Consider the following 24,372-nt stretch of genomic DNA (forward strand, 5'->3'; position numbering starts at 1 on the left):
GGTCATTACAAAATTCATCAAACTTATTTAGGGCGGCCTGCAGGCCTTTCTGCGTCTGAGACAATAAAAGAGTGTCATCCGCAAACATTAATAGCGGATATTTAGTCCCAGCCAGGGAGGGGGCGTCCGTCGAGAAGTTTGAAAAATACTGTACCACCCTGTTGATGTATAACAGAAACAGGGTTGGCGCAAGGACGCACCCTTGCCTAACACCCCTTGACACTGGAAATCTGCTTGTGACCTGCCCTTGCTTGCCCCATCGCACTTGAGCGAAATTTGCCTCGTGGAGTCTTTTTTACAATATTAAGAAGTTCCGGGGGCATCCCCATACTATCTAAGACCCCCCACAATTTGGCCCTAGGGACAAGGTCAAATGCTGACCTAAGGTCAACGAAGGCAGCGAACAGGGTACCGCCGCCAAGGCTGACAATTTTCCAGTAGATAAGTTTGAACCTAAGGACCTGTTCTATGGTGCTGGTGCATGATCTAAAACCAGCCTGGAGGGGTGATAAAATTTCCTCCAGCTCCATCCAACTCTGTATTCGAGTCAGGACCATCCTAGCAATGATTTTTTGGATTGTGTCTATCAAGCTGATAGGGCGATAGTTACCCGGGTTTGAGCGGTCCCCCTTCTTATATATTGGTATTATCTCGGCGCCTCTCCATGATTCTGGGACAACCGCCCCCTTGGATATGGCATTAGCCAAAAAAGTAATATAGGGTACCCAGTTGTCTAGATCATGTTTGAAGAGGTCTGCAGGAATGCAGTCAATACCCGGGGCCTTTCCACTAGGGATCTTACTCAAGGCCTCCTCAACTTCTCTACTTTCGAAGACTAGATCGTGCATACTGGCCGTATCTTGGGTGATAGGGGGAATGACTGCCTCATTCAGGTTTAACCCTGAAAATTGGGACTCAAAGTGCTCGACCCATCTATCTATAGGGACATGGTTTGCGGGTGCCTGCGAGTTTTGAGAAATGCCCCATTTCACAATGTGCCAGAACTTGGTCAGGTTTTTTTGTTTACTGGCATCTAGGAGGTCCTGCCAGTGGTCATTGTCCCACTCTTGCTTGGCCTGGTTTTTGGCTTTGGAGTAGCTCCCCCTGCCAGATCTAATAACATCCATGTTCTTTGCTTTGATGGCTGCAGCTAGTAAACCATATTTCTCCCTACACTGTTTGTTGTACCAGTTTTTGGACTTGGGTTTACCCCTTTTCCCCTTGGGATTACCAGATTTAGAAAAGTGCATTTTTAGGCTGGAGAACAGATCTACATGAAGTTGTGTTATCCTCAGGTTTATGTCTGCCTGTGTTGGAAAAGAGCGCAAAGTTTCAAGGGCCCTAGTTACTTTGATTTTGATCGCATCTAGTGCCCCAGGGTCAATAGCAACCTTTGCCCAGCGCACCCTACGTTGGTCATTCTTTAAAAGGGCATCAGCCGTGACTATCTCCGTATTTTCTTTACGGTGCAGAGCTCCGCTTAGCTGAAAGGTAGCTACAAGGGGGTTGTGGTCGCTCTCAGGGCGATCCACAATCTCCATATCCCTTAAAGTTGACCAACACTCAGCCTTGATAAGGACATAATCTATTCTGTTTTTACGCAAGCCATTGTCAAAAGTGTCCCTGCCCATTTTGTCAGAGACAGACCGCCCATTTGCTGCCCTAAAACCACGTTCTAGGCAGAGGCCCAACCATTGTAAGGCCGATTCTGTCCATTTCTTAATGGGAGTAAGGTCGAGGGGGGGATGTTCCATTGGGTGTCTAGTTCTGTCAGAAAAGTATCCCCATCGACGTTCAGTGGTTCAAAAGAACAATTTAGGTCCCCTGCTATTATTATGTTTATACCCGGATTAACTGAATCCAAAAAGCTGTCAAGGTTTTGAAAGGTAACGGTACCACGCCCACCAGGCAGGCCTCTATTATAAACATTAATAATGAGTATGTCAGGGCCACCGGAAAAATGCAGCTTTATGGCCAAAAGGTCCGGGTTGTCTATGGCTAATTCCATGGGGCTGCTTTAATGGTTTGCCTGACTCAAATACACAGGCCGCCCATAGGTCTACTCTTTGCCCCTTTAACTGCTGCTTTATAAAAGTTAAGAAAACCTGGTAAATAGACCGGCTCAACTGCCCATGTCTCCTGAAAGACTAGTATATCAAATTTCTCCGCCCAGGCAGACCATTCCCCTATAGAGATCTTGTTCCTCAAACCAACTATATTCCACGAAACCAGGGTAGTTTGGTGGGTGTCAAAAATCGTGGACATTACTTGAGGGGGCAAAACCTACTGGGCGTCCGGAAGGTCAATGCTACCCGTATTAATACACCCACTTACGCTCAAACAATGGTCCCTGGATCTGGGCTCATCATCACCCAACTTAAGTCCCCCGACAGACAGAGCCACCCCGGGATTTAAAGATCTTGTAATAGATATAACAGTGTCATGGGCGCTCTCTTTGGGGGGAGTGTAGATTTGGAAGCTTGATCTGCCATGTGGTACTAGGGGGAAGGGATTACAGTATCCATTTCTACATTTCCAGCACCCAGTAACTCCCCATTTAAACAGCTGCTAGAAGCCATCTCCTCGTCATTTTTACAGGCTTTCCCACTATGCCTAACTATACTGTTTTCCCTTCGCCTATAGTTCAGTCAGTCCACATACTCCAGGCTACACAACGTTTCAAAGCGGTTATGCAGGGGGAGACGAAACTTCTGACCACAAGGGCCATGAGAACGTCTGGAGAACATATCCCACTGACTGATCAAATATCTCTCCTCTACAATAGTGGGGAAAAAAATAGTCAAAGTCCAGGGTTAGAATTCCCTTTTCACCCTGGTTTCTATAATGGTCACCGATGAACCTAACCACACTCGGGTCCCTGAAGTTTATGATAATGTAATCACCCTCCACGTCCTTTCTTCTAGTACCCAACCAGCTTACCCTTCTAACAGATAAGATTTCTGCTTTCATGTAGGGGGGGAGAGGCCTATTCCCATTAAGCCAGTGGGTAACCTTATTTTTGAGCTCTCTGTGTGACTCTCGCTTATCATGGTGGGGTCCCGGTACACCTGCCATGATTACCGTGTAGGGTGCTACCTCAGGAGGTAAATGTATACTAGGCACTTTTTGTAAAATAGCCTCGTTCCGAAGGGGATTATGGCATCTTCTAGTAGATACAGTTTTGGGGTCATTAGTGACTACCCTCTTCCCTCCTTCATCAACAGTTGGGTCCGCAGCCCCTCTAAGTTGAACTATATCTCGCTGTTTGGCGGTTTGGTGGCTCCTACGGGAACAGGGGTGGGGTGCTGTTTCTCACTTTGGTTAAGCGGTAAGGAGTGAGAAATATCATTTCGACCATTTGTAGAAGCCACAGCCATATCGGGAGGTAGTGGGGGCCCTTGACCAATTTCATGTCCCACAACCCTTTCCAATGTAGCCGAGTTTGCTATTACCATGTTTTCCAGCCTTCCTACACTCTCACTAAGATGTTTAACTCTCTCCAGAATTGGAAGTATTAAAGATTTTAGAAGTTATTCTAAGGTTTCTACAGTAACTCTTGGGAGCGGATTTGCTGGAAATTCGCTGGGAGTAGTCATAGAAGCTTGGTTGCATGGGCCATTAGCCGATAAATGGTGCAGTATAAGGGGGGGGGGGTCTGTTTGAGTGGAGGTGGTGGAGAATTTTTGTACTTTCACACATCCTCCCGTCTGTATCCCTCTGCCACGCTTTCTCTTGGCTATGGTTGGCGGTGTGAAGTTTCCCTTACTTTTTTTCCCCTGGAATTAGTCTCGATACGCGAATTACTAGTGGTGGGGAGATTGGGTTCTGGTGGTCTACTCCCCAAAATCGATGTACTATCAGTAGTGGTATCTAGTGAAGAGCTATTTCTAAAAGTATCAACACCTGCCCTCTCCGGGTTAATGCTTAGATTTTGTTCACTACGAGCAAGCAGCCGCTCTGGTGTGATAGCGTTCATAATTTTACCCAGAGAGGATCTTTTGGCAGCCAACTCTTGGGATAGTCTTTTTTCAGTAACAGAAATTTCATACTCAAGAACATTTGCTGCTCTCGATATGATAAGCTCCAGAGTCCCTGATACAGAACCACCCACACTACCCTGTGCAATCATTCTCCCATTTCTTAGATGTAGCGCCATTACTAGTGCACGATATGAGGTATTAGTTAATAATTAAAAAGTGGCAAAGCTAGCATCAACGACTTTTAGAAGTAAATGTATATGTGGGCGGATTACACATGAGCGCAAAGCAATTTCAATTTACACACTTCCCCTGATGGACTAGCAAAGGTATAAGCCCTGAACAATAACCCAAACGATGTTCAAACAGTCAGTAGATGCTGCCCAATGTCAATGAGGAAAGAGTCTTACTTTACGGGAATACAGTTGGAAAAGGGGGGGGGCCCGTCCCGGACTCCGTTGGCCCCGGACGGCCACAGATAGCCCGCACTTTGCCCGGGCTTAGCCCAGCGCGTCCCGCGTGATCCCGTGACGCGGGGAGTCAGCGGGATTTAAAGCGCCTCCGGGCGCGGGGAAAGGTGTGGGCGTCTCCAGCCGGTAGGGTCCCTGGTAGAGTGAGTCCTCCACTCGGCAGCCACGGGGTGGTGTTATCGCGGTGGCGGGAGGGCAAGGGATCGGGAAACAGTGTCCCAGCTCAGGTAAAGCAGTCAAGGTGAGGAGGCAGGAAAATGTCCAGTGTTCTGGCTGACACCCGCTCAGCCGGAAGTCAGCGGGATTTAAAGCGCCTCGGGCGCGGGGAAAGGTGTGGGCGTCTCCAGCCGCTAGGGTCCCTGGTAGAGTGAGTCCTCCACTCGGCGGCCACGGGGTGGTGTTATTGCGGCGGCGGGAGGGCAAGGGATCGGGAAACAGCGTCCCAGCTCAGGTAAAGCAGTCATGGTGAGGAGGCAGGAAAATGTCCCAGTGTTCTGGAATATTAATTTTTACCCCTACGCTATCCAACGCTTTCCCTACTGTAGCGCCCTCTGGAGTTGGAATAGTAATTTTTACCCCTACGCTATCCAACGCTTTCCCTACTGTAGCGCCCTCTGGAGTTGGAATAGTAATGTTTACCCCTACGCTATCCAACGCTTTCCCTACTGTAGCGCCCTCTGGAGTTGGAATAATAATTTTTACCCCTACGCTATCCAATGCTTTCCCTACTGTAGCGCCCTCTGGAGTTGGAATAGTAATTTTTTTCCCTACGCTATCCAACGCTTTCCTTACTGTTGCACCCTCTGGAGTAGGAATATAAATTTTTACCCCTACGCTATCCAACGCTTTCCCTACTGTAGCACCCTTTGGAGTTGGAATAGTAATTTTTACCCCTACGCTATCCAACGCTTTCCCTATTGTAGCACCCTCTGGAGTTGGAATATTAGTTTTTACCCTACGCTATCCAACGCTTTCCCTACTGTAGCGCCCTCTGGAGTTTGAATAGTAATTTTTACCCCTACGCTATCTAATGCTTTCCCTACTGTAGTGCCCTCTGGAGTTGGAATAATAATTTTTACCGCTACGCTATCCAACGCTTTCCCCACTGTTGCATTTTCTGAAGTTGAAATAGTAATTTTAAGTGTTACGCTATCTAATGTTATTATTTCTGTAGTTTTTTGGGGGCTTTGAATAGTAGTTTTATTTATTTAGCTATTTAATATTTTTATTATTATTTTTGATAATGTAATATATTATTAATTTTACAAATAATGAAAGTAAATATTATTTTATTTATTAAATGTATTAAATATAATTATTTACTTTTTATTTATGCTATTTATTTATGTGTGTAGATGTATTCGTAATTTATAATACTTTTTAATAATTTACAAGTTATTAAAATAATTATTAAAACGTATTATTAGGTAAGTATATATTATATTTGTATGTATATGTTTACTTAATGTTATATTATTGTATATGTATTATTTATTAATTTTAAACATTATTAAATATTTTAAACTATTTTTATTTGGTTTATAAGTATTATTTACATTATTTTACTTTTTTTTTTCATAAAAAAAAGATATTTTTAATTACGATATTTTTAACTTCGATATTTGTTTTCTCGATATTTTTGTACTTACCATGTTGTAGATAGGCTATCGATATTCTTGCTTCCGATATTCCAACGTCGATTTTTGTGTAGGTCGATATTTTTTCTGTCGATATTGTGTCAGTGATCCCGAAGAATACCTGCGTTCGAGCATGGCTGCTGTTTTAGCGCTAGCGCAGGGGAGATCACAGGGGTGCACCATATTCTTGTAAATATGGTGCATCCCTGCGTTTTTTAAATCACGCAGTTCAGCACAACAAAATCACTTGCGGTGTAGCGCTGTGCCATTTCATTGTAAATACGCCCTCAAGTTTATAGGCTTCCAGTGCTCTGAAGCTCTGGGGCTAACCTCACTCGGCGTCCCTCAACTTCTACTTTTGCTACTGTTGTTAATACCTATCATGCTCTCATTCTCTCTCTCAAGCCTTGCTAGGTTTGCCTATTCAGATTTTCGTGTCTTTCCGGGTTGGTGTATGGATTTGCCTTCTATATCAACTGCCACTAACTCCGCAGGCTGCATCCCTCACCTCTATCTCACCAGTGCACATTGCGCATGCAGCCATAAGTCTGAAAACTGGCTGCATTACTGCACCTCGTCATTTTCTCACACCACCCTAGCCTCCCGAGATAGATGATAGAGCAAAGTAGCGCAGAGAAGAATATGAGACTAGAGAGGCACTTCCTGCAGAGCTGGCCTTGGTTAAGATAGCGCCTTGGGCGGAGATACATTTGGCACCCTTGCTGATGCTAAGACATTAAAGGATATATTTACTATGTTTTAGTGCTGTGCTTGTGACACAAGAGTGACACAAAACAATGCAAAATCTTTTTTTTTACTAATTTTTGGGCATATTTACAATTCTCCTGCTGCACTTTCGCACAACAAGAGCGTCACTTTTGTGACGCTACAGAGGCGCAGTTTGCTGGCCCATATTTACAGGGCCACACAAAACCTTTCATGGCTTTTCATGACCTTGTAAATCTGGAGTAAGGCAATGTGTTACTCTGCGTGGAAGGGGCATTCCATGGGTGTTGCTGTGGGTGTTCCCACGCAATATTCATGGTTTTTGACATGGCCCTAGATTTACAACATAGCGTAAATCTGGGGCAGCTCCAAATCGAACGCCTCCCAAAACAGGCATAACGAGGAGAAATATTTACAGTTCAGTTCAGTTCATACGTCTTTATTTCGATTTTTACATCATAAAAGACACTTTACAAACAAGATTAAAAGGACCAGATAATATATACAAATAAAATGTAACACCATCACAATTCATTTCAAATTCATCAAATTCGTTAGATTCATTAAAACAAGGATTAAACAGCGAATTTTAAAGACTCAGTATGAATGAATTAAAGGACCATATTTTGAAATATTTACATTTCTCCAAGTTTTTTCTCCTTCCATGTATGCTGCATTCTGCAGCACATTTAGAATGAGGAAAATGCCTCCTTCGATTGGTTTTGAGCAGGAAGGTGTTCCTTCATACACAAAAACAATCATGCCAACAACACAGACACCCTTGACCCATTGCAAGGGTGCCTGCATTGGCGCTCGGCTGTAGTTTGTGTGCCAGTGCTGGCAGAAAGGGAAGTATCTTGTAGATACGGCACATTTCTGCCCTTTTCTTTTGACTCAGGGCTTGTGGCGCTGCCCTACGCCCAAATATTGCAAATAGGCTCCTTCCAAGTGCTAAACTTGTTTAGTGCTGGAAAACACTCAAAGGTAGAGCAAAGAAAGGCACAGTGCTGCTTTGCATTAGTTACTGCAAAGCAGGCATACCATGGGTGGCGCATGGGCGATCCCATGCAGTCACCCAAGGTTTCTGATGCTCAGCCTTATTTACTTTAAAAAGTAGACACGGTTAAGCGTCAGTGTTAGAAATGGTGGTCTCTTGTTGGCAAGGCAAGTAGGGACCCTTCCTTCTAGTCAGGATAAGGGAGTTACACTCCTAAAATAACCCCTGTTCGCCCCCTTGGTAGCTTGGTACGAGCAGTCCGGCTTATCTTAGAGGCAGTGTGTAAAGCATTTGCAAATAACCAACAGTAATACAGTGTAAGAACTACAAAAGGACACCACACCAGTTAAAAAAAATATCTAATATTTTTATATACTTAAGACAAGACCAAACGATAAAAATCCACCATACAGTACTTGGAAATCTTCGGTTATCAAAATAAACTTGAAATAAAGTTATTTGATGTCGATAGCTCTGTCTGGGGCTATCACGGCATCGAGAACACGAAATTCAAACAGTTCTGGCCCATCACGGTGTTGGGAAGACCCGCAAAACAGTGTCTTTAGAAATGCAGGGCGTTGGCGACCTCTCGTTGAGCTGCGCAAGCACAGCATCCGCAGGCGTTGGTTCCGGAGGTCAGTGCAGAAGTCGTAGGGGCCTTGAAGTCACCCACGTTGCAGATCGAAGTCCTTGCACATTGAAGTCAGGAGCGCTGGTTCGGCAGGCATCGGGTGCTGTGGTGCGAAGTGCAGCGCTGTAGCGTGCAGTGCCCTCAGGTGGCAATTTACGCATCGGCTCTGTGATGGTCATCCAGTGGTGTTGGTAAGACCAGGGCTGCAGTGGAAGCAATGCGGTGCTTGTGGCGGTGCTGGTAGGTCACCGTGCAAGCAGCGGTGTTGTCATTGCTGAAGCAATGCTGGCAGTTGATGAACTGGAGTCGATGGCACCGGCGTCGGTAGGCCAAGGCTGCGATGCAGGATGAGGACGGTGCATCGCGTACCTTACAAGCGGTGTCCTTGAACCACGGTGCAAGCATAGGTGTCGATGTCAGCGTGGAGTGGCGGGGATACCAGGTCAACTGCGTGAAGCGAGGCGGTGCGCAGTGCCATGCCCACAGGTCGCATTGCAAGCAGCGGCTCTGGGGCAGCATCAGCTGGCATCATCGGTGAGACCATGGCTGGGGTGCTGCATTGTGGTGGTGCTCTCTGCGGTGCCTTCAGGACACGGAGTCGGCAGTGGCGTCGTAGGCGGCGTCAAGTTGATTTTCTTCTGTTGCAGAACAAACACACACAGTCCCCAGAGCTAATGGCAGAACAGCGTGAAGTCTTTGCTGTTCCTGAGACTTCTTGAACAGGAGGCAAGCTCTTACTCAAGCCCTTGGAGAAACTCAATAAAGAAGTTGTAGGAAGTTGAAGTCCAGTCCTTTCACTGCCCAAGACAGAAGCAGCCACTGCAAGCCAACTCTGCAAAGCGGTAGTTCCTCCTCACAGATTATCTAGCCCTTCTTCTTGGCACTCTTCTTGATCCAAAAGAGTTCAAAAGCTTAGGGATTTGGGCCCTGTAGGAAGGTAGGATCTGACTGCATAGATACCCCCACTTTTTTCCTGGTGTTTTGCTAGTTTTTGACTAGTCTGACTGGGAACCTGCTATTCATGACCCCAGTCTATCTGCTCTCTCCCTTAAATTGCTATGTATGTACTTTAGGTACACTCCAGATTGGATACTGGGGTACCCTTGTCAGTCCCTAGTATATGGTACACCATTTTTTAAAAGTTTTAAACTCGACCTTTATTGACATCAGTGAGGTAACACAGCCAGGTGCCCACATCCCATCGGGCTGGCACAGCAATATATAACAGTCAATACTGAAGTTAGTGGGGCGTGCGTACACAGCAAGTCGCCTACAACCCATAGGCCGGCCTAACAGAAAAAACAGAACCCTCCTATAAGCAAACATTCTGCATAGGTCAGTTGTCACATTTAGCCACAATTCCATACAATATCTTATTCCGGTTACCGCTCAGGTCACAGGTAGTTAAGTGTGGTCAAGGATGTCTCCTCCCTTATTCCCCACCCTCCGTTCCGATGTCCCACTCTAGGATCTCATGAGCCCACATCCGAAGGTTCTCCCGCCTCTACAAGCTCCTCCCGGCCTCCCCCCACTCCCCACCCGCTTCAGACTCGGTCTGTCCCCTCATTATCAGTATGTTCCAAAAGATATGCCCTAAGAGGACCCCAAATATCCTTAGGGCGTGAGGAATGTGACATAAGATCAGCATAAATATCTAGCTGTTCCTGATAGTATACAAGATCAGTAAGCCACTCTTTAAACTTGGGAGCAGGACCGCGTCCCCAGCGACAGGCTACTAGCCGTTTTGCCATCAAAAGAGCTAGAGAGGTGAACTTCCTGACCTTAGCGGGAATTTGTTCCGTATAGCCCAATAGAGCGGTGAGGGGATCATCTGGCACATGCATTGCAATCATTACTCCCAGCGCCTGAAGTACCTCCCTCCAATACTCCCGAACAATCGGGCAGTCCCATGCCAGGTGTACAAAGTCAGCGCCAGCAGCCCCGCATCTATCACAGCGTTCCGTGTCACGCAAACGTAACCGGTGTAGCCTAGCTGGCTTGTAATATAAGCGATGTACATATTTGAAGTGTATGAGACGTAGCCTGCTATTTGCAGAGATGACCCCTATTTGGCGACAGCAAAAGTCCCACTGCTCCTCCGTAATGGGAGCCCCCAACTCCCCCTCCCACTTCTCCTTAGCTGGAACAGGGCTTCTTCCCCATTCTCTTTCAGTGGACCTATATAAACGTGATACCACATGTTCAGGGGGTCCTGTTGTAATAAAGTGTGTAAAGAGACCATGACAGGAGGTTCCGACGGAAAGTCCTGGGTAAGTGAGCGTAAGTCCTGCCTAAGTCTCACATAATATAAGCGCTCTAAGGGAGTAGGGGTGCAGGGGCCAAGAAACTCTTCACTCGTCTTAAACTTTCCATTGTTGTATAATTGGCCCCAGGTCAGACAGGACAGTTTCCGCAGCATGCGATGACACCCACCCTCCGTAGTGACCGGTATATCCTGCCTCCCCAGCAAGGGTACTAGCGGCGAGTAAAGAAGAGGGCACTGAAGTGTACGTGCCAAGTAGCACCAGGCACTGGTTGTGCATTGGACTGTGGTGGCCGCCAAGTATCTAGGCACCGCAGGCGCGCTAAGATATGCTGCACACGATGTGGGCGTCATATAACCATCCTCAATAGCCAGGTGAGGCATATATGGGGTGGGTGGAACCAGTACGCGGCAAAATGCGCCTGAGCACAAGCTAAGTATCGGTCCATATCCGGAACCTCGAAACCGCCTTCTTCAAAGGACCAAGTTAAAATCTCCCACGCCAATCTGGGCTGTTTACCCCCCCATGTTAGTCGGATCAATTGCGTTTTGATGCAGTTAAAGAAAAAACGTCTCGGAGCGTAGGGAATGTTAGTAAAAAGATAAAGGAGTTTCAGTAAAATGATCATCTTGATCAGCGACACTCTAGCTGCCATGGAAAGAGGCATCAAGATCCATCCTGCCACCTTGTCTGTGATGGTTTCGAGCACGCAACCGTAATTGGAGCGCATCAGCTCCTCCCAGCACCGCGAGATCCGGATACCAAGGTAGGTAATGATGCCTCTGTACCATTTCAGCGGAAAGTCAGGTGCAAACTCCTCTGTGGTATCCGTAAGAGGGAAGATTTGGGATTTCCCCCAATTCACATTAACGCCGGACAGCTGTCCAAAGAGGATGAGCAGGCGGAGGATGGGGTTAAGGCTGACCGCAGGGTCTCGCAAGTAGAGTGTTAGATCATCGGCGTATAAAGATATCAAGATTTGCCTCTCAGGATAAATTAGGGCATGCTCTCGATAGTGCTACCGGACCTTCGCTGCTAATGGCTCGATAGCTGTGGCAAAAAGCAGCGGCAACAGGGGACATCCCTGTCGGTGCCTCGTGTGATAGAGAAGGGCGCCGACTGGATTGCATTCACCACCACCCTGGCACGCACCCCAGAGTATAGCAAGTTGATTCACTCCAGGAAGGGGGTCAGAAACCCCATGCGCTGAAGGACAAAAGCAAGGTAATCCCACTCCAGGGAGTCGAATGCCTTCGTGGCATCAAGAAATATCGCCTCAGCGTTGGCAGTCGGATCACTGTCATGAAGGATCACGAAGAGCGTCCGTAAGTTACGGGACGTGCCTCGAGTAGGCATGAAACCGATTGGTCCGGCATCACCAGTGCCGTCATAAGGGGACTGATCCGATTAGCAATAGGTTTGGCCAGGATTTTGGCATCAACATTTATTAAAGAGAGAGGTCTATATGAATCGCACAAATGAGGTGGCTTGCCTGGTTTAGGTATAGAAATGATACGTGCTTCTCTCATAGTGGGGGGAAGTATCCCACTCTCCCGGGCCTCTTCAAACACATGCCTCAATACTGGAATAAGGAGATGATGAAAGGTCTTATAAAATTCAGCGGGGAGGCCATCCGGACCCGGGGCCTTCCCAGACTGTAACTGCATTATTGCTGTAATAATTTCCTCATCCTCATGGTGTCGTAACAGAAATACCCTCTGCCCATCTCCCAGCTAGGCAATTGCCGTATCCTCGAAGAAGGGGGCAAAGTCTACCGCCTGAGTTCTATGAATTTTATATAACTGCTTGTAAAACCGCTTAAAGATGTCCACAATCTCAGCCGCGTCATTGTGCATCTGCCCATCTTCCCCCTCAATTTCCAGCACCGTGTTCGAGAAGCGTGGAGGCCGAACCAAAGCCGCCAGCATCTTTCCAGGCCTATCTCCTTCCTCATACTGCCGTGCTCTATGATATTTCCCTTTGTATTAGCATTCCCTTTCCGCTGTCTCTTGATATTCACTAAAGGCACTGCGTAGCTTGGCTTGCAATGTAGGGGTGGGGTCTCTCCGCAGTGGTTTAAAGCCCCAGAACTGAAAAGGGGAGCTCGTACACTGGAGGGTCACAGCGACCAGCACAGGGGAATGGTCCGAGTAGGTCCGAGGCAAATGGTAAGAATATGGAGCCCATGGGGCGAGGCCCTTTAAAGCAAGCCACACATCTATCCTCGACCAAAACACCCAGGCGGTAGTGTAGCAAGTGCCCTCCCGCCTAGTCAGATGCATATGTCTCCAAACATCAATCAGATCATTCACCTCTAGTAATGACTTAAGGGCAGCTTGTGAACAGGAGTAATGGTGTGGTTGCGGGTGAGAGCGATCCATACCAGGAGCAATGATCACCTTGAAGTCACCCCCCCATAACAGATGTGTCGACCCAATCTCCAATATCTTACCTAAGAGCACCCGGAAAAACTCAGGGTCATCAGTGAGTGTTAGGTCCATAGCATGACACCAGGGTAAAGGTTTGATTAGCTATCCGTTCCCAAAGGATGGAATACCGCCCCAGCCTATCCGCAACACTTCCCAACGGGGTATAAGGAAGGGACTTTCTCACCAGTATGCACGTGCCTCTGGCATACATAGAGTAGGAAGAAAAGCAGGTGTGACTAGCCCAGCGAGCAGCAAAGGTAGGGGGACATTGGGGTTAAAATGTGTCTCTTGTATCATAGCGCAGTGTATGTTGTGTCTGTCCAAATACGACAGTATGTGTCTGCGTTTATGGGCCTCCCCATCCCTCTAACAGTCCAGGTAAGGAAACTGTAGGTAGGGGGCTCCGATCGCTCACCCATTTCCCATCCTAGGGTATCGCATACTCCTGCAGCATGAAGTGGCATCCCAGTGCTCAGTGCTCATGGCACCAGTAGCTCGAGCATCAGTGATCTGTGACTTCATCTGAGAGCAATCAGCATTTAAAAACCAAATCAGCAATTCCCCCCCCTCTCCCAGATCAGCAGGCCAATCCTGCCGTGGCCCAGGTCCCTCCCCCCTTCCCCCTCTCCACAAAATTAGGTTCGCAACAGGGGAAAACATCTGTACCAATATCATAACTAGTGGTACTGAACCCATAGTCATGATAATAAGGGGTCACCTGCTAAGTGGCGTCCAGAGGGCGTCCAGGTGTCATCCTCGCTGTAGCGAGGGGGCTCGGGAGATTATATAACAGTCATCTAGAGCTTAGTTACATAAGAAAAAACATTTCCTAGAACCACCCGCTCTCTCAGCAGGCGTAGGGGCGAGTTATAACTGTCTTTATCTGCGCCAGTGGGCAGGGGGCGGGTGTCCATCCCAACCAGTGTCATTGCGATCTTCCCTGTTCATGAATCCTGGACAGCCACCAGCATAGCAGATTACTCAAGTGGGTCCCAGCACCCCTCCAGAGGGGGGTGAACAACCCCCCAAGTCCCCTCCCGTATTATATGGCTGCCCCTCTCACCTTTACCATTTGAGTCAGGATCCCAAGGATTGCGTGTTCATCCGCCGACATCATACTGTCGTGTATTTCTATAGGTTCTGAATCAGTCCCCCTATTCCTGACCCTATTCTGGTTAAACTAACTATCAAGTTAACTAACAGTCAGCCCATGAGGCAAGAAAACCCCCATGATGCAGATACCGTTATCTGACGCAGTCACACTACGGCACAGGAACGTGTTATCTGATTAGGTCATAACGCTTGAGATCTAATTAGACAAGCGACATTCCTCCAGCCCCTGATAAGGCATACGACGTTCTCATAACAAATCAAACCTATGACAACCTGGACAATCCGTGCGGCCATTGTTTTGATTTCACAGAGAACTTTAGTAAAGAATGTGCTAACGAGCAAGTCGTATGACATCTTTATTGACGTACCTATGTCCATCCTTACGTCAATCTCGGCACCTTTAAGGTATAAATATTGCCGACCTTGCCCTATGCAAACACACGCGTGGTGACAAGACGGAGCAGCCATACTTGCCGAAGCCGAGAGCAGAAGCAGACCCCGCTGGCAGCAGCCCCGCCTTCCTGACGCGCTGAGAGACGCGCTGCTATCTCAAGCCGAGAGACCCAGCACCGGCGCTTCTGGGCAGCCCTCGCAGGCAGCCTGGAATATCGAGAGCAGAGAAAGAGATACCATTCCTCATTCATCCTAACTTCCAGGTACAGAACTGAATAACCCCTCACAGAGAAATTCTTTAGTTATTTACTTGGCAAAAACAAACTTAACTTAAACTGTAACTTTCTATTCCCGCCCACGCATTAGACTTAGGTCAGGTACACGGGGTAGGCGTATTTAGAAACACCAGTTGAGTACGTTTAGTCAAATGTATATGTGTATGTAAATATATTTTAATCATTTTAAACATCATATGGCTCAGAAACCATATCAATGTTTTTACAGTATTATTTTATACTATTGCTTTTAATGTATGCACTTTACTTAACTATAAGTATTGCAATAATATCGATCCATTTCTCTTGTACGAGAAAAGAGACTGATCAATAAATAACATCTTTTATTGAACACGCCCGTCTCTTCCTTTTCTCTACATTCTGATGAGACTAAGAATGCACGTACTGACTGAGTAAAATAATTGCCTTGTGCTCACACGACTCTTGAGATTGACTCTTGATTAGGGGAGAGCAAAGTTGTCATGTTCTATGGTTGTCAGAAACTAAATCCCTTCTTGTCTAATCAGGGGAGTTAATTCCTTCCTTGAACATTCGAGAAAGTTTCTAGCGAACTCTGAGCTTAGCTGGCAAACCCAAAAATTAAGTCTAGTATCGACAGTAGTAGACCTAGTTAACGTCTGGCCTAGGCCTTTACTGCTGTAGGTACTATTCCAATGCGCAGAGCCTATTGGGAAAATAGGAGCTACACTACATGGCGCCCAACGCGTTTGGAAAGGGCGATAAAACTAACGTAAGACATTTAGAGTAACTCAGTCGTGCTTTCTCACTCAGACCCCTTTTCCCAAATACTCCAAAGACGTCTGGAGTGGGTGAAAGGTTATATCCTCCAAAACCTCGCAGGAAGAACTCCTATGTATGGTTCTTGGTATAGTCAACGTTGAAGGATAAAAACAGTTCCAAAATATTGTGCATCTAATCTCTGTTTCCATAAAGAAACCTGATCTGCAAATAGACATAATACCATCCTGTCTGTAAAATGGCAGAGAGTGATGACGAAAGAGAGGCAGTTAGATTAGCTACTGAACTCGCAGATGCTGATGCTACCATGCAAGCAGCAGACGCGGAAATAATACTCATTCCGGTCATCAAAAGGAGATCTATAACTCTAAAACTTATAGAAAATGGACTGACACCTAGAGGTGGCACAGTCATATTCGTAATCGAGGCACACGAATATCGGCAGACAGAGGTATACTATTCATGGATACATTTTCCAGCAGCAAATGCTGTAACAAAGTACTTCCACTATTACAAAGTAGAGGAACCTCCTGAAACGTACACTCCTTTCGAGGAGGTGGAAGTACCACTCAAATTCCAAGAGCATTTGCTCTTATTTGATGGCGCCCTAAAACATAACAATCACATTACAAGGCTCGGTCCTTTAGGTAGACCAGGAGCAACGTGGCCGGTCTTAGCCGGATACACACCACATCCAGACATCGAAAGAATGCCTGCAGCAGAGCTGTTAATACAGCTAAAACAACTACTAAAAATTCATAGACAATTAGTTCAGTATGTAATGCGGACTTCAACAATTCAGCCAGCGATTAAACTTCCACAGCTGACCCCTCACCAGGGGAACACAAATAAAATTACACCACAGAACATCCAATCCTGCCTAGGTAAAGTTCCAGCTAAACGGGAACAGATACCATTCTGGTTGGCACAGAAAATTACCCAAATAGAGGCGGTGTTTCCTGACACCACCCCATTAGAAAAACACAGGATTCTGACTATATGTCTCCCAATGGGAATCGCACCACACATTGAGGACTGTGACACTTGGGGTACAGTCTTTGCTTCAATCTACACAAAAACGCACGGTGTTCCATCCATTTCGGTAATACCAGATGTGCTAAAACAAATTCAAGATGAATACGGTCCAGAACCTGCTTTAACTCTTGGTATGAAATTACTAAAAGACTTCAAGCAGGTCTCGGCTATATTATTAGCCAACATAAAAGGTGAAGCAGCAAACGTGGCGATCCGCCAGAGGTTAAAAGAGACAGATATAGCAGACCAACCAGCTGAAATTGCCAGAATCATAGAAAAATCCTATGAAGAACTAGGCAGAGATAGTCTAGGTGGAATACCAGTAAAACCGCAACTGACTACAAGTCCAGAAAAAATATTTTTTAATAATAATAATTCACCAAAAAAGAACTGGGATGGAAACAAACAATCCAATCCTAAAGAAAAGAAATTCCAGTCCCGAGGGAGGTCTCCTAGGCGAAGAGAGAAATCTCCAAACCAAAGACAAAGGTCACCGCAGAGTGACCCCTCTGGGAATAGATATAACCTTAGAAATAGGGATAATATTAAAAAACCTGATAGATATCAAGACATTGATACACGTCCCTCTCAATCTTTTCAGACTTCCTCGCAGAAATCGGAAAGAAGAGGACGATCAGAAGAGCACGCCAAGTCCAAAGACAAGGAACCTGCTCAGCTAAAAAAGAAAATTACAATTTCCAAAAAAGAAGGTAGCCAGTATCAAGGTAGTTAACAATGCCGAGAATACTGAGGACACAACTGAAAAACGGAGAATGGGCTCAGACAATGCTAGACAGCGCAGCAGAGGTGAGCATAGCTCGCAAAGTCCTTATGAATCATCTGGAGACAGTGGACACGAATGAATACCTTCAAGTGGAAACTGCAGACACCAGAGTTAGCAAGCCCCACAAGATATACGAGATAACATTACGTATAGAGGGAGATAAGACTAGGAAAATTAGGGGACTATTTTGGGATAACCTGTCCAAAGGCTATGACATCCTTCTAGCTGAAAAAGACTGGCCACCAGAGTTTGTCAGGGAATGCCCTCATGGCGAAGAAGTAATTATGCCTGCCTTCTCGAATCAAATACCGATTCATAAAAAATACACACTTGCTAGAAAGTGGGCAGTGGCCTTAGCACCTGCTTTATATAAAAATCATGTAGGATGGGATGAGGATTCTCCTCCTCACAAAATCCAGTTAAAATCACAACCTACTGCACAAAGACAGTACCCAATTAAGCAAGAAGCTAAAAAACAAGTAAATGAAATACTAGATCAGCTAGAATACCAAGGGGTGATTGAAAGTTGCACCTCACAAATGAACAATCCTTTGTTTCCGGTCTCCAAACCAGACAATTCATATCGTCTAGTTTTGGATTACCGACACCTTAACACATGTTGCAAAACCTTTGCAGTGCAAAACTCACACAGTGCTGCACTAATGAATAACATAGTGCGCAAAAAATACAAAACAACCTTGGACATCTCCAATGGATTCTTTTGTCAAAACATAGCACCAGAGAGCAGATATTTAACTGCATTCTCAGTAAATGGCGCTCAAAAACAATTCTGTCGGTTAGCCCAGGGGTACAAGAACAGCCCGGGGGTATTCTCAGCGAGAGTAACAGAATTACTACAACTATATGATGATGAAGCATTATCTTATGTCGATGACATTTACTTAACAGATGATGACTAGGAGACTCACTTGAAAAGAGTGAACACCATAATACTTGGGTTCGCTGCAGAGGGTTACAAATTCAACTTCAAAAAGTCCAGAATTGCCCATCTGACAGTCCTATTCTTAGGATATGAGTTATCAAGTGAAGGCAAAAGCCTGACAGACAATTTCCTAGAGAAATGTGCCGTAATCCAAGCCCCTAAAACATTAAAAAACCTACAGTCAATTCTAGGCTTCCTAAATTTCGGAAGAACATACATTGCAAATTACGCAGAAAGGGTCAAACCCCTTTATGATCTAATTAAACCAGACTTTAAAAGATCCAGTTGGACTCAAACACACACAGAAATTTTGAGATCCTTACAAACAGACATGCTAATTAAAACAAAATTAGAAACACGTGATAACACACGCAACCTTGTGATCCGAGTCATCCCAGGAAGATGCGGATTCACATACCTGACTTCTAATGAAGGAGAAAAGGTACCAATTGCATTCAAATCACACTTGTACACTAAGGCTGAAATGAAATTTAGCCCAACAGAAAAAATTCTTACAGCAACACAGACAGCTATAGCAAAAGAACGAGCCCTGGCACAAGGTAAACGAATAGTAATCGTGACACCAATACCAGCCTTAGAGGCGGTAACAAAGGCAAGCATTCCAAATGCTAAAGCACTCCATCCGAGATGGATACAATGGGCTAACTCTCTTGCTGCAACAGACGTGGTGTACGAATTTGATCCTTATTTAAAAACACAAGAATTTCTCCAATATGAATTTGAATGTCCTCCGCCAACCGAAATTCTGCCTCTAGATCACTACGGCTGTATAATATATACAGACGGATCAGCACAACCCGCAGTAGGGGGTAAACAAGCTTACAGTGCTGCGTGCGCGATTGTTAAAGGTCGTTGGCACCAAGGGAAATTTAAACCAACCCTCACTAAAACACAATCCCTAGGAGATTGTACAGCTCAGCGAGCTGAACTACTAGCATTCAAGATGGCGCTTGAAAATACCGATCGAGAATTCCCCACACTCATAGTGTGCGATTCGTATTATTGCGTTCAGTCTTATAATGAATACTTGCAGATCTGGCTTCAGAACGGTTTCAAGGATGCGAAAGGTGGCACAATCAAGCATAAAATGCTCTGGGAACAAGTAGCTCTTTTACAAAAAAAACTACCAAAGACTCACGTGATACATACACTGAGTCATCAACGTGATGGCGTTCACGTTGCAGGGAATTCATTGGCCGATGAGGCCGCGAAGGCAGCTGTGCAAACGGCTTCCGTAGCTGCCGTCACCCGGTCAAAAACAAAAATAGACAGCGAAATATTACAAGCTGTCAGCGCTTCAGAAAAGGATTCGATAGAACCACTCCCTAAAGGCTTTCCAGTAAAATACTCATACATAACTGATGCAAACAATGTTCCTTTTGCTCGAATCCCTGGAGTGGGGGATAGGGCAATTCCAAACATGGAACATAGGTTAGGACTAATAATAGCGGCACACGAAGGGCTTGCTTCTATTCATGCTGGCGTCTCAGCCACAGTATCATTATTAAAACAGAGATACTGGTGGCCACAAATGAGAAGACAAACAAGGAACTATGTTCTAGCATGTGAAATATGTCAAAAAATGAAAGTATCAACGGTGAGACGTCCAGCACAGACGCCCCTTCTAAATCTCGGATAAACCATTAGCCTGTGTTTATCTAGACCACTGCGGTCCCTTACAAAGGGATGGTAACTATAAATATATCTTGGTCGCAGTGGATTCATGCACGAGATTCATATGGATGTGGCCCCAGCGAACGGCTGACGCCAGAACTGTTATAAAAGATTTGCGAGTCTTTATCGGCACATACGCAATTGGCATGCTGCATTCGGACAATGGTCCTGATTTTAGCTCTAGGGCTTATAAGGAGGCCATGGTCAGCATGGGCGTGCAATTGCGGTACTCTTGTCCATTTCACCCTGAGGGGAACGGAATTGTTGAAAGAAAAAACCGTGACATAAAGCAATCTATAACGGCAAAGGTATTAGGTTCGGGAGCTGGGTGGGTCAAACATCTAATAAGTGTCCAACGTAGTCTAAATAATTTGCCAAGAAATTCTCTGAAGGGATTCAGTCCGTACGAATTATTATTCGGAACTAGGATGTTGATCTCTGACCTTGATAGTCAGACTTCAGTGGTAATAGAAAAAACCTTTGATGTCAAAGACCGTTTGGCTATTTTGCAGGACTTAAACAAAACAAGAAAAGACCTGAGCAACATACAGTTGAAACAACAGCCAACAACCACTGAAGAATCACCACCTGTCCCAGCAAGACCTGTCTGGATTCCAAAAGTCGGGGATCTAGTCAGGGAGAAGATCGCGGTAAAGAAGGAATTTGGGCCTTCTTACAGAAAAGCAGTTCCTGTCTTGTCTGTCAACGGGACAAGATCAGTTGTACTACCGCCACTTGCTGGAAAAAAGGAGAACCGAGTTGTATCCATCGACCTGGTAAAACCACAACATGTGGCCGATAACAAACAGTAGGCCAAGTGGACTCCCAATAAGTAGCAGAACACCAAGGTTTGCTACCAGTACAGAGGTCCTAACAAAGAGGCTCATCACATTCGAAACGCCTACAGAAGAACAACAAGGACTATGCAACAATGCAATAGAACTAAGACCTCTGAAAACCCAAATAAAAACATTTAGCAGAGACACACCAATCTACAATGAAGTACCAAGTGACAATGCAAGAAACAAAAATCCTGAAGCAATTGGAACAATTGACAGAACTGCATCCGGGTACTTCATCAACTTCGATGATTCCTCTGACGGCTTCAGTGAATCAAAGACACAGCCATCATCAAAACCCTTTAAAGACAAAGCGAAGGGACTTTTGAAACAACTGAAAGAAACATATCTGGTTTCTCCATGGATTGAATTTTGGGTGGGTTTTGGTGCATTTATCCTCATACTTTGGCTCATCATGGTATTTACTTTGGGACGCTTCATTGAGGGAAAATATGCTAAAATGGACACAGCAAGTCAGAACATCAACTTGGTCCTCAAACCACACACATCTTCACACGTCGAGAAAAGAGAACTTTCTTCAGCCAACTTCACAGCCAATCCTATACCTGGTGGGGTAGCCTGGGACAACACTGACTATGAAATTTATGGTCCGGTCGAGATCCTGAAATATCCACACCAAATCAAGATCTCCTTGAGTGATTTTGCAAAACCGAACTCATTTGCTGATGATTGGGACTTCGAAAGTATTAACAACATGATGTCTGACTTAGTAATGTCTGCTAAATTTACAAAACATGATTATTTGCAAGGTTCTACAAATTATGATAGTATGTATTGCTATAACCATTATGGTAACCATTTTTTGCATAAATCTGCACAACCTAGAAATGTTTTAAATTATAATCAATGGGAACATTGTGCTACACCTCCAAAAGGGAGCTCTAGAACCGTGTATGACAAATATTCATATTTTTCAGGTTTTAACACAAGTAATGCTGAAACATTTTATTTTAAATTGTCAAACAAAACAGGGATGAAAACCATGATAACCAACACAAAATTGATATATTCAGATTCATTCTTTGAAAAAATGAATACTTTTGGATTTGATTATTGGGACAAAAATGTTGATTTGAAAAGTGTTTGGGGTACAAAAGAATGGCAAGTACAGGGTATAGAAGCTTTGTTTAGAGCCTGCATGATCCCAGAACAAATGATATTTTTAAATGACACTGTTCAACAAACCACCTGTCTTGGCTTAGCCAAAATCAAAGATTTAATTAAACCGTCTATTCCAAAGCCAACAATGTTTAGCAATAGCTCTGATACAGATGAAGAGATAGACGTAAACCATATATTAAACCAAAACAGAACACATCCTGATTGGAAACAATGGTTGATCTGGCCCACAGATACAAATAACTGTCAAGATAGATTCCTGAATAAAACACAGGGTTTCAAAATGACCAGGCCAGACCCTAGATATCCCCAAAGACATCACCCAGGGATAATAACAACCTACAGTGTGGGCAAATTATGCCTTCAATGGCTACAGACTTCCACACTGCCTGAAATTAAGCAACACCTAACTTTACTTACTGATGGTGCTGACTTGCGTGATTTCATACTGGGACCACGCAAACAGCGTCAAAAGCGTTTCATAGCAGCCTCTGTATATGCAGCATACAATGAGGCCTGGAAGGTTACTCAAATTGAGACAGCAGAAAGAATACGGGAAATTGACCGTATTAATTTGGAAAAATCACTTTCTGTAGTGGACAATGGGTTAATGACTCTGTCCTCCAGAATTTTTTCATTGGACAGCATTGTGTCTTCAGCAATCGATATACTATCGCATGACTTACTGTTATTACAACATGGTCAGTCACAATTGCGTTCTATTGTACAGCTTGGCTGGACGTTACAAAATCTGCGTTCAGGCTATGTGCCTTGGCGTTTAATCAACACAACGTCACTATTCCAAATCTTTAACCTTACTGATAGACAAATCGGTATGGCGCAAAAGGGTGCTGATTATACAATCTGGAGCATTGAAAAACTAGAAAGATTACCAATGACAATGTCAGAACGACCCGTCAGTGAATGGATAATCCACGGAATCATAAATATTCCAATCTCAACCTTCAGGTTTCAATACTGCCAAAAATATATACAGGCTGGCATGTACGAGAAATTGGGAAAGGGGTACCTTAAAACAACTTGGAACCTGCCCTATTCACATGCATGTGTCAGTAATAAAGGACAGAAAGTGTTTCTTAGTGGCAACAATTGTGCTATGTCACTAAGCGGCACGCTTCTGTGTAACGGTATTAGTTTGCACGGAGCCTGTGAAGGGAATTCATACAACCTTTCATGTCACCAGCAAGGCGCACCTGCAACTGAAATAGAACCATTCTTTCAAAGACTCTATAATGGGAGTTACATTCTTATTGTAGACCGCAGATGTTGTAGTCTTATGCCCGGGACTCCTTATCTAGTCACTACAACGGCGAAGGTCAAGTGCTGTGGACGTTCTTTATTCCCCAGCTCCTTTCCAGACAGGGAGGCACGGGCATGGCCCAGTTTGAAAATTACTTCTATTCGAATAGACACTTTAAGCAGAATGAAAACAGTGCTTCTTCAGACGCCTACAAGGCTCACGTCATCAAAAGAAACGTATGATCTACAAGTCGCAAGGACGACTGCAGAGATACATACATTATTATCAACTAATTCCCCCGTACATTTCGCGGAAATCCTGAGCGAAATCCTAAATATTTCTGATACCACTGGGGTCTCAAAAGTATTTAAGACAGTATTTTCGATGGCATTAACACCATTCAAAGCCATACTGGGTATTTTTCCAGATTTCGTCCATTCGATTTTTGGCGGACTTCCCCTGATCCTGGGACTAATTGCAGGAATCCTATTCCTAGTCCTTATTTTTCGTTATGGCAACCCATGTCACAGATCAAACTCTCGCGACAATGGAAGATACGATCCTAGCCATTGGATACCGGGACCGGATATCAAAAATCCTGGGACTCTCCCGGCTTAGAGACCTAAACATGACTTGGTTTCTATCATTTCGACCAATGTGGCAAAGGTGTGTTTTACCTGTACTAAGGTGTCTGCTATGCGGAGAAGAATGCGTGTTAGACACCTGTCTGACGCTACTATCGGATGCGCCAGTGGATGCAGATACACTGTTGGTTCCTACCAAGGTTCACGCTTTGTGCTGCCCTCAAAGGCTGCCAATCCTGATGACGGCATTCCTGGAATCTTCACCACTACGATTGAAGAGTAGTGAAGTTCAAGATGAAAGCAACATCGAACAGGTACGACCTTCTGTCAGCAATGCAAATCAGAATGTCAATGGAGACAATCATGCGCATGAATGCATGGTTACCCCTATTTCCGACTTAGTGGAACTTTCCCATGAAG

Source organism: Lissotriton helveticus, chromosome 10, assembly GCF_964261635.1.
Source record: "Lissotriton helveticus chromosome 10, aLisHel1.1, whole genome shotgun sequence".
In the NCBI taxonomy this organism is placed as follows: domain Eukaryota; kingdom Metazoa; phylum Chordata; class Amphibia; order Caudata; family Salamandridae; genus Lissotriton; species Lissotriton helveticus.